We start from the raw sequence: 12,517 nt of genomic DNA, 5'->3' as shown, positions 1-12,517 counted from the left end.
AGATAAGGACACTAAAGCTTAGAGAGAAAAAGTAACCTGCCCAAGATCCCCCAGGTAGCAAGTAGCAGATCTGGGATTCATATTATGATATATTTGACTGGAAGCTCCAAACTCTACCATTACCATACACTCTGACTTCATTGACACGCAACTCGTACAGTTACACAGGGCCCTGTGCTCAGAGGGCCTCACGCTTGGTGTAGTGCTCTCTGTCACTGTCTTGAAATTCTCAATAATCTTTCAACAAGGAGCCCCAGATTTTCATTTTGCTCTGGGCCCCACAAATCAGGTAGCCAGCCCTGCTCCCCATCTCCCGTCAAAAATAAATAAAGGCCAGTCACTCCTTTTCCTTTGGTAACCAAAACATATTCAAATCCTGATCATTTAGGAAAAAAGAGCATTCACATTTAAAACAAATCTGTGAACTTGGAGATAGATCAAAATTACCCAATCTGAAAGCCAAGGAAAAAAGAAGAGAAAGAAGAACAACAGAACAACAGCAACAAAGTCTCAGGGACCTGTGACCCAAATCCAAAGGTCCAGCACACTGGAATTCCAGAGGAAGAGAAGAGAACGGGATAGAAAACTTATTTGAAGAAACAATGTGCAAAAATATCTAAAATTTGGTGAAAGGTACACATTCACAAATTAAAGAAGTTAATAAACTCTAAGCTGGGTAAATAAAAAGAATACCACACCCATATCTACAAGAGATAAACTTTACATCCAAAGACACAGGTGATTGAAAGGAAGTGGATAGGAAAATATATACCATGCAAACAACAAACCTAGGAAAGCTGGAGTAGCTCTAATAATACCAGATGAAGTAGACTTCAAGACAAAGAGAGTTACCAAAGGAAAGAGAGACATTTCATAGTCATAAAATATCCAATTCATCAGTAAGATTTTTATTCATAAATGTGAGTGTATCTAATAACAGAACTTCTAAATACATGGAATAAATACTGACAAAGTTAAAAGGAAAAATAGACAATTCCACAGTCATAGCTGGAGAGTTTAACACACTTTTCTCAGACATTAATGGACCAATTAGACAAAATAGTTCAATAAAGACATAAAAGGTATGAATAACATTATCAATCACCTTGACCTAATTGATATTTATAGAGCATTTTATTTAAAATAGAATAGAATAGGCATTCCTTTCAAGAGCACGTGTTCACCAAGAGAGATCATCTGCTTGGTCATAAAGCAAGTCTCAATAAACTAAACAGTATTAAAATCACGCAGAGTATATTTTTTTATTACTATGGAATTAAATTAGAAATCAATAACAATGAGACATCTAGAAAACACCAAAACAATTGGAAATTAAATAAAATACATCTAAGTAATTTATGGATCAGAAAACATACAAGAAAAATTTTAAAACATCTGCAACTGAATGAAAATAAAGATATAATATATTGAAATTTGTGAAACACATCTAAAGCAGCTCTTAGAGGAAAATTTACAGCTTTAAATGATTATATTATGAGAGAAAAATGATCAAAAATTGATAACCTAAGATTCTACTTCAAGTAAACAGAAAAGGAGAGTAGAATAAACCCAAAATAAGTAGAAGAAAGGAAATAATAAAGATAAGAGCAGAAATCAGGACAGTAAAAAACAAACAATAGAGAAATTTACCAAAGCCCTAACTGGAAAAAACCAAGAAAATTGATAAACATCTAGCTGGACTGAAGTGGAGAGGAGGAAGAGAGAGAGAGAGGAGAGAGAGAGAGAATATAAATTATTAATATCAGGAATGAAAGAGGGATTATCACTACAGATCCTACAGATAGTAAATGAATAATAACAAATAATTGAATAGATAATGCCCAAAATTTAACAACTTAGATAAGGTGGACAAATTCCTTGAAAAATTCAATTTACCAAATCTGACACAAGATGAAACTGAATTCTGAATGGCCCAATATCCACTTTAACATTTGAAGTTGTTCTTAAAAATATCCCCACAAAGAAACCTTCAGGGCCAGATGATTTCACTGGAAAATTCTATCAAATATTTAAAAGATGGAGGGAAAGCTTCAATCTTACATCAAATCTCTCAGAAAATAGAAGACGAGAAATCACTTCCCAACTCATTCTATGGGACCAGGAAAATTGTAATACGAAAACCTGTCAAAGACATTAAAACAACAATAACAACTGCTAGATCAAATCCCTCATGCACATAAAGCAAAAATAATTAACAAAATATCAGCAAATTGAAATTATCAAAACATATACAAGATAATATATCATGACCAAATGGAGTTTACCCTAGGAACTGGAGGTTGCTTTAACATTCAAAATGTAATCCACGTAATTCACTACATTAACAGAATAAAAGAAAACCCATACAATCAATTCAATAAATGTGGTAAAATGTCTCACAAAATTCAACGCTCATTCATGATAAAAGTTCTCATCAAACTAGGAGTAGATAGGAATTTCCTTAATCTGATAAAGGTTATCTCTAAGAAAACCTATAGGTAACATCGTACTTAATGGTGAAATAGTAATTTGTTTTTCCTGTCTAATATCAAGAATAAGGAAAGAATGCCTGCTCTTACAATCTCTATTCAACACTGTGCTAGAGCTCCCAGTAAGTGAAATAAGACAAGAAAAAGGAAAATAAGGCATGAAAATCAGAAAGGGTAGTAAAACTGTCTACTTGCAGATGACATAGTTGTGTATATAGGAACCTAAGGAATCTAAAAAATGACTACTGAAACTGTTAAATTAATTTAGCAAATTTTCAGGATAAAAGGCTAATGTACAAAAATCAATTGTATTTTTAAAAGCGTCAACTTAGAAGTGGTATAGGGCATGAGAGCTCCCCCTACAGGCCTTCCAACTCCAATTTAGTTGTTTTCTTTTTATTAATTTCTACAAAAACTAGCAGCTAACCTTTGGAAAATAAAATAAAAAGCAATCCATTTGCAATAACATCATAAATTATTTGGGAATAAGTTTGACAGAACAGCTATAAGACTGTATACTAAAACTATAAATATTTTTAAGAGAAATTAAAGAAAGACTAAATAAATGGAGAAAAATACCCTGTTAAAGCATTGGGGAACTCAATATTAAATTGTTAATTCTCTCCAAATTGGTCTATAAATTCAATACAACCTCACTCATAATTCCAGCAAGATTTGTTATTAAAAATAACAAACTTATTCTAAAATTTATGTGGGAATACAAAGTAGCTGGAATATACAAAGAAATCTTTTAAAAGAAGGACAAAATTAGAGGACTTGTACTACTTGACTACAACATTACCACAAGCTACTATGGGACTGGCATTAGGAATGATGAATAGATCAATGGAACAAAATTGAGAGCTTATATGGCCATTTACTTTTCAATAAACATGCCAAAGCAATCAGGGGGAAATGGAAGTCTTTCACAAAAGGTGCTGGAAAAACTGGACATCCATGAGGAGTGGGCTGGGGGTAGGGCGAAGAAACTTTGCTTCTACAACACTTTATGCACAAAAATTATCTTGAGATAGTCATTGACTTAAACATAAAGCTAAAAACACAAAGTTTTTTGAAAAAAATATAGGAAACTATCTTTATAACTTGAGAGCTGGCAAAGATTTCTTAGATAAGACAAACCAAGCAATAGTAATTAAAGAAAAAATTGATCAATTCGACTTCATCAAAATTAAAAGTTATATCCCATTGAAAGACAACATTTAAAAATGGATAGGCTAGCCATAGACTGGCAGAAAATATTTTCAAATGTGTATCTGACAAAGGATTGATATACAGAAAATATAGCTGTCTCCTACAACACAGTAATAAAGGAGACAAACAACCCAACAAAAATGGGTAAAAGATGTGCGCAGGCACCACGTAAAGGAAGATATATGAAGCACCAATAAGCACATGAAAAAGTGCTCAGCATCATTAGTCATAAGGGAAATTCAAATTAAAACCACAATATCACTACAAACTTGTTAGAATGACTAAAATTTCTTTGAAAAATCTGAAAAGAACAAATGTTTGTAAGAATATAGAGCAGCCAACACTCTCATACATTGTTGATGAGAGAGCAAAAAGATACAACGACTTTGAGATAAGGTCTTGCAGTTTCTAATAAACCAAAACACATACCTACAATACAAACAGTAATTCTACTTGTAGGCATTTTCCCAAGAAAAATGAAAATATAAATCCACAAAACACCTTGTACATGAAAGTTCACTGCAACTTTATTCATAATAGCAATGACCCAGGAAACAACCTGGGTGTCCATCAATAGGAGAATGGATGAGCTAACTGTGGAATACCACCCAGCAACTAAGAAAGAAAAACTGCAGATAAATGCAACAATGCGGTTGAATCTGAAACATATTACGTTGAGAGAAAGAAGTCTTATACAAGAGAACGTATTGTATGATGCCTTTTGTATGATTCCATTTGTATGATCCGGAATAGGCAAAACGAATCTGTTGTGAGGAAAATCAGAACAGAGGTTTCCTCTGGAGACATGGAGAGGGGGATTGCCTGGGAAGGGGCATGAGAGAATTTGTTGGGATAATGGTCATTTTCCATATCTCGATGGTGGCTTAGGTTACACAGGTGTATGCATTTGTCAAAATTCATCAAATGACGCCCTTAGGATTTATGCATTTCACGCTATGCGAATTTTTCCTCAAAGGAAAAAAAAAATCCCTAAACAAACATCAAACTCTTATAAACAAGTAGTAACTCTAGTTAATGATATGCATAGTGAAATATTTAGGGGGCAATGTACTCATGAATGCATCTTACTTTGAAATGTATCCAAAAGTTGATTGATAGATGAATCAAAGGATTGATAGATGCATATAGATTTAGATGAAGCAATAAAACATGTTAATTTTAGAAAATAGATGATGAATTTTCACTGTGAAATCATTTCAACTTTTTCAATGTCTGACATTTTTTGTAGTAAAATGTTGGAAGAAAGCTCAATGGCAACCACTGCAATCGTTTAGAACCTAGGCCCACAGGAGATTCTTTTAGGGAGGAGTATTTTATCACTGACATTGTTTAGAATTGCCAGCACATGGTGATAATAAAAAGCAGATTGACTTTCAGTCAGGTTTATTATTGTTTTTAAATTCTCAACAGCAACGCACTCCCTTATAGCCTGCACCCAGGGTGGGCCCTCCTACTACACTGCCCTGGGTACATGGTTAGTGTCATAGAGTTGGAAGAGCACAGGGACAGGAATCAAAGCCAGACCTGCCTGATTCCAAAGCTCCTTCCATGCCAACAAACCCTTTCCACATTATCCTGCTAGCTACGCTGCAAATTATACAAAGATGAAAAAGGTCTATTTCTTGCCTATAAGGAGATCACAGTATAGTGGAGACAGATCCATATTTATGTGTTTCTAATACACGATGAGTATTATAGATTTTCAAACACCATGCTGGAATGGGAAAGTTTCTTAGAAAAAGTGGTGTCTGAGGTGTACTTTGTTCACTACTTAAACCCATTTCGTGGCTTCCATCGTTCATAAGCTCAAGTCCCAAATCCTTAACATGACCTACAAGATCCTACAAGATCTGGCCCCTTTCTAATTCTCTATCCTTATCTTGATCATCTCCTCATAGGCACCCCTCCAAAAATAACACACACATATGCACGCACACACACACACAGGCACACATGACTCTGGCTCCTCTGGCCTGCTTTCTGTCCTCTTCATCACGTTCCTCCCTGCCTTGTGGCCTTACTCAGGAATTGCCTTCTTCCTGAAATGCTCTTCTCTCATTTTCTCCCCTCCTGTCACCTAGCCCAATCCTATTTATTCTATATGGCTCAGATAAAAGGCTGCTTTCTCAGCACAGCCTTCTCTGACTTCTCAGGCTGAGTCACCTCCCCTTCTCCTTTGAGACATAGGACAGTTGTAATTATAGCATGTCTTGTGTAAATCTGGCTGTGCTCTAGATGATAAGGTCTGGAACCATATTCGACTCGTTTTCATTTTGAATGGAATTGAATGACTCAGTAGATGAATCCATAAATGAATCTTATCACCCAGTTCTAGGTGGGAGATGGAGGGGAATACCACTCAGAGAGAGGCAAAACCTTGCCAAATTCCAGAGGGAGGAGGAATACGAAGAGATGCAAAGACATGGGTGTTGGGTACTTTCTGAGATGGAATTTTTTTAATGGAATTTTAAAAATCAACCCTCAAGAGGCTCTTGTTCTTGTCCTGGCCAGGAACCAGACACAAATTACATTTTGTAAGAAGCAGGTAGATTAGAGGAATTCAGGAGACTCTGAAAAAATTCTCACCAGCCCTGTCTGTAATTAGAGTTTCTGGGGGTTGTTCCTTTTCTACTATATCTTACAACTCCAAAGAGACCAAAACCGGGATATGGTCAGATCCCTGGGAATTCCCACTTTTTCATTAGCATAGTCCAATCCTAGCCAGTCTCTTTGGGCCAAATGCTTAGATATTTAGTAACACTAGAGTCTGTCTTCAGGGCATGTGAAGCTTCCCAAAGAAATTATTCTCAATGCCTAGAATGTCTCATTAAATCAGAAACTGGCTAATGGCATGGTGTGTGGAGAGAGAGTGTAGAGAGGTGAATTCTGCCTTATTATGGAGACCCCATTGATATCTGCTCCAGTTCTTTAGTCCTGACAGGCCCATGAAGGTGCACTCAGCAATTTAAATGTTTCTAAAAGGCTTGAAAATGTATGGAGAGTTTTATTCCAAAAAGGTGCTCACACTTTTTTTTTCCTGCACTATTTAGGCTTCCATTTATCGATCCCTCGGTACATTCCATTCTAATGATGCACAAATAGGAAAAGGATGGAAGCTAAAACAGTACACACAACAACCCCAAATCATAATAATGTAACAGTAAACCCTTCTCTCAACATCTGGAGTCCTGTAGGCAACTTTCCTAATAAAGGAAATCAAGAAGTCGTTTAAAATCCATGTCCACACAAAGATTTACAAACCATAAACTTATTTCTCTCAATCTTTTCTGAGGTTTCTCTGTGACTAAATCTGAATTTCAATTTCCTGGTGTGTAAAATTAGGATGTTAGACTAATGGAGTTTTTCCTACCCCTATGACAGACAGACAGACATTGCTAATCATTCACAGAATCCTTTGCAACACAGTATACCAGAAAATCGCTACTACTAATCAGTTGGAGATTGCACAGGAGTTGAAATCCTTTTGCTTACTAGAACTGGGAGATCTCTTAGGCTTCTTATAGCTAACCTTTGAAAGCTGTGGTTCTTAAGCATGCCTATACAAAGCAATAGTGCCAAATTCAGAAGGACATCAATTTACACACTTTTGACTTAGGAACTTTCATAGATACAAACAAATGAACCAGAGCAAATATGCATCAATTCTATTAAGAACCCTAAGGTATTACTTTGATCTTATGAGTAAATGGAGGTCTGCAACCTTTTTTGGACCTTACCAGCTTGCAAATGGAGAGCCTCTATACACCAGAGTTTTCCTTTCCATTTTCCTCCCCACATCCTCAATTCTCTCCAAAGTCATAGAAACGCTTAGAATAGCCTTATCCACTTTGGGTGCCTCTCCTCTCTGGACTCTGGGCAGCAGAGTCCCTAGCACCACCTTCTCCCTCATCAAAGTCTCTCTCAGGGAAGATCTGACAAAGTCAGCCAAACTGAGAGAGAGACGATGGCTAAGGTGCCCGTGATCAGCTCCTCTTAACATGTTTGTGCTTTATCAGGACAATATTCCAAGACAAAGGAATATGCTTCCACCTGTCGAATTATCTTTTGTTTTCCAATTAGAAGGATTAGAAAGTCATTTGGGAGAAACAGCAAGGGGAAGGGTCCCATCAATCCCCCTAAACTATCCCCTGAAGAGGAGGTCTAATCGTCCTCAAATGTCAGCTTTACTTCCATCTACAGTTGTTCTTAAAAATGCCTGGAGCGCCTTTCCTGAAGGTATGGCTTGTGAACCCCCTAAATGAGAAGGCTATGGGTATTTGGCAAATATGTAGAGGGGTGACTCTACCCCTAAATCAAAAATCAGAGTCTTTTAGGGTCGGTCCCCGAAATGTGCAGGTCATCAAGCTCCCCCACCCCACCAGGAGAATTCCTACACACAAATAAATTTGAGGACAACTGTTTCAGAGCAAACGCTCAGCAAATCTGGGCATACCGACATTTACACTTTTCCTGTCTTACTGCTATTTCTTAGCAAGATTATAAACTGCCTGAGAGCAAAGACTATATCCCATACTTTCATGAATTTCTCACAGCTGCTCTTACCTCAGACTTTCAATGATTTTATATTTTGAGCAGTGCTTTCCCAATTAACATCATAAAAGAAAATGCGTTATCTCATTAGAGATTATGAGAATCCAACGAAGTAGGCATTAATTAGATATTTAAATTATGTATGAATTAGGCAAGCACCTCAAAACACAGTAACTCGTTGTCCTTTGTTCATTTTATGAACTTTTCTTCCAGGGTTTGCGTGGGAGAGCCAAATGCAGCGTACACGCAAATCATCAAACAGAGCAGACTCTTGGGTGCATTATTGTGATTTTGTTATATATCAGAGCCAAAATTACTCTCTCCAAACTTGGAAATCGTGATCTCATATATAGACGTTTACTTTCCACACAATTTCATGAGTACGTATACTCAGTTAAGTGAATCTAAGCAATATTTACTTTGCCCTAAGATGTTCAAAGAAATGTACTTAATATACTTAAAATGTACTTATTTTCTCAGAATCTCCTTTTTCTCCATTGGTAAATTAGGTAAAATAATGCTTGTCCATTTGTAGGATTGGAGGGGTAGTTAAGGTTCCTAAGGATTTTTAGGGCTTTAGAACAAGAATGGTAGTATACAGATATATTTGTGTTTTTAGATCATCTGAGAAGAAAAGAAATACAATCAATGAACTGATAAAAGAGCTAGATTAAAAATGACTCACCTTTTTTGTGTGTAAAAACATTTGGTGGAAAGTTCATTGTTCTCCTGTGTGAATAATCCTCTTTGAAACTGAAGACTTTGGTTTTGCTCTTTTTAAAGTTTAAAGAAACCCTAAAATGACTTAAGTACTCACCCCAGATCCTTTAAAGATCAGGCAACACCTTCCACTTGCCCAAGGAGTGCATATTTCTTGGAGAGGGGAAAGCATATTCAGGCTAACACAGGAAGCCACACTCAGGATTCAAAGTCTAGAGTTTGTACTTAGTGCGGTTTGCAGCCCTATTTTCCTTATGTGGGTGATGACTGAAGAGAAATTTCCAACCCCAAGTCACAGAGATGAAACAGTTGCGGACACTGCAACATGGGTGAGGTGGGTGGGAGATCAACTGGGCTGTTGGTCCACATAGACCAGAGGCCAGTCAACTCTCTGTAAAGGTCCAGATGGGAAATATATTGGGCTTTGTAGGTCATGCAGTCTCTGTTGCAGCTTTCAATTCTACTGTTGTGTGAGAGCAGCCATAGACAATATGTAAAAGCATGAATCAAGCTGTGTCCCCCAAAAAAGATTACTTAGCAAAACAGGTGACCCTCAGGCTGAAGTTTGCTGACCGTCAGTATAGACTGTGAAACACTTCTCATGGGGTGAGAAAGAGCCCCAGCACTGGCGAAACTGTGTTTGGAAGTTCAGAGTCATCCAATATACACCCCTCCATATTAGAGTCATTCAGTAAAAAGTGGCAAAAATTTCCTACTTAAAGGGCTACAGAGTGACCAGTTCAGTCGTTTTTCACAGTGTCTAAGTCTTTCTTTCCTGTGGTTGAACCATTAATGGAATTTGTAAATAAAAAAGAGAGAGAAAAGGAAGGAAGGAAGGATAAAGGAAAACTGGATCAGGAAAGTAAATGAACAGATTCTGGTGGATCCGTCTTGTGGATCCAAAGCAGGTTGGTGAAGGACAGCTAAGACAGAAAAGAAGGCACAGTGAGTCTCTTTAAAAACAGTGGTCAATGCCGTGTGAAAGACTGAGCACGTGAGGTTAGTGGTTAAGAGCACAGGCTCTGGAAACAAACAGACCTAAGTTTTAAATCCTGGTTCTATTATTTACCAGCTGGCTGATCTTGAGCTTGCTGCTTAACCTCCAGGCCTCTGTTTTCTCATCTATAAAGTGGGAATGAGGACACCTTAACTTGCAGGTTGTCTGAAAGGAATAAAAAGTATGTTGAACCTTTAACGCAATGTAAGTGCCCAATAAATGGAAGCCACTGTAATAACTGAGCTTTTGAGCAGGAAATTCATACTGAGAGCAACTAAAAATTAAAGTATAATTAAAGTCCTAAGAGAGTAAAGAACAAAGTCATAAACTCAAGCATTGAACTTCCTTTTTAGAATTCTGTTTTCTAGGCTCATTCTTTTTTTCCTTTTTGCTGAGGAAGATGAGCCCTGACCTAACATCTGCTGCCAATCTTCCTGTTTTTCATGTGAGCCGCTGCCACAGTATGGCCACTGACAGAGGAGTGGTGTAGGTCCGCACCCGGGAACTGAACCCAGGCCGCCAAAGCAGAGTGCACTGAACTTAACCACTAGGCCACTGGGGCTAGCTCTAGGTCCATTCTTTTTTTATTCAGCAAATATTTCTCAACACATTATTTTCCTGGCACTGTGCTAGTTTCTGAGGTTCAAAAATGAACAAAGGTTCTGCACTTCTGACAATAGAAAGTTAAAAAGGCTTTGGTGACGGTACCTATAATCAAGCTTTTGTCTTAGTAAGCCCACCCTTCTATACTCTGCTTAGTGATCCTAGGGGTGACACTAAGGAAACTACTTTTCTCCTTTGCCGGTTGTTTCGTATTAGGCTCTGACAATAGGATACCTGAGGGAGGGTGGAAGGCTGGAGGAAGGAGAAGGGAGGTACACTTTTTTTTCCCATTTGTTTCACCTTGCGTCGGCATCACCACCACAAGCCTTCTTCACTCTGGCAACGGCAATTCATTTGCAGTGTTTCTGCACTCCTGGACTCAACCTTATCACTACTCCTCCAAAATACCAGCCATGGGGCGGGGCCAGCCCTGTGGCCAAGTGGTTAAAATTCCACATGCTCTGCTTCGGCAGTCCAGGTTTATGGGTTCGGATCCTGGGTGCGGACCTACTCCACTCATCAGCCATGCTGTGGAGGTGTCCCACATACAAAATAGAGGAAGGTTGACACGGATGTTAGCTCAGCAACAATCTTCCTCAATCACAACAAGAGAAGGATTGGCAACAGATGTTAGCTCAGGGCGAATCTTCCTTACCAAAAAAAAATTACTAACAGAGGTCTGGGTCAACCTCACAAGCCCCTCTCCCCCTGCTAAATTTTAATAATCCCTACCTCTTCCTTGTATTCGCTGAGCCCCAGGGATGGTAGCTGCTTCTGAAGTTACTATCTCAGTTCTCCAACACCTGCTTAATGGTTCTTTATGTTAAATTCACTCTATTACAATCATTGGTGTAGCTTCTGTCTCCTGACTGGACCCCAACTGCATATGGTGATTCAAGTCTAGCTCACAAAGGTCTATTGACAATTTCACAAATTGTGTATCCCATTAAGGGAACAGGCTCAGTAAACATATTTCCATGCACGAAAAGCCTTAGACAAGGAAGGAAGCTTTTTAAAATACAGCACTGTAAAAGTAAAAGGCCAGTTTAAAAACAAGTACAGTGAAAAGGCAAATCATGGAATGGGAGAAAATATTTGCAAATTGTATAGCTGACAAGGGATTAATATCCAAAGTACATAAAGAACTCCTACAACTCAACAACAACAACAACAACAGACAAACAATCTGATTAAAAAGTGGGCAAAGGAAATCAAACAATACGATCAAAAAATAGGCAGAGGATGTAAACAGACATTTCTTCAAAGAAGATATACAGATGGCCAATACGCACATGAAAAGATGTTCATCCTCACTGATCATCAGAGAAATGCCAATCAAAACTACACTAAGATATCACCTTACACATGTTAGAATGGCTATAATAACCAAGACAAAAAATAAATGTTGGAGAGGACATGGAAAAAAGGGAACCCTCATGCACTCCTGGTAGGAATGCAAACTGGTTCAGCCACTATGGAAAACAGAATGGAGATTTCTCAAAAAACTAAAAATAGAAATACCATGTGACCCAGCCATCCCGCTATTGGATATCTATCCAAAGAACTTGAAATCAGCAATTCAAAGAGTCTTATGCATCCCTGTGTTCATTGCAGCATTATTCACAATAGCCAAGACATGGAAGCAACCTGAGCACCCATCGACTGACGACTGGATAAAGAAGATATGGTAAATATATACAATAGAATATTACTTAGGCATAAAAAATGACAAAATTGTCCCATTCAGAACAACACGGATGGACCTTGAGGGTATTACATTAAGCAAAATAAGCCAGACAGAGAAAGACAAACATTGTATGATTCCACTCATATGTGGAAGATAAACAAACACATGGACAAAGAGAACTATTTAGTGGTTACCAGGGGGAAGAAGGGTGGGCACAAAGGGTGAAGGGGCACACCT

This window comes from Equus przewalskii, chromosome 16 (assembly GCF_037783145.1).
Source record: "Equus przewalskii isolate Varuska chromosome 16, EquPr2, whole genome shotgun sequence".
NCBI classification, from domain to species: Eukaryota; Metazoa; Chordata; class Mammalia; order Perissodactyla; family Equidae; genus Equus; species Equus przewalskii.
The sequence above is the reverse complement of the archived record's forward strand: the minus strand, read 5'-3'. Positions refer to the sequence as shown.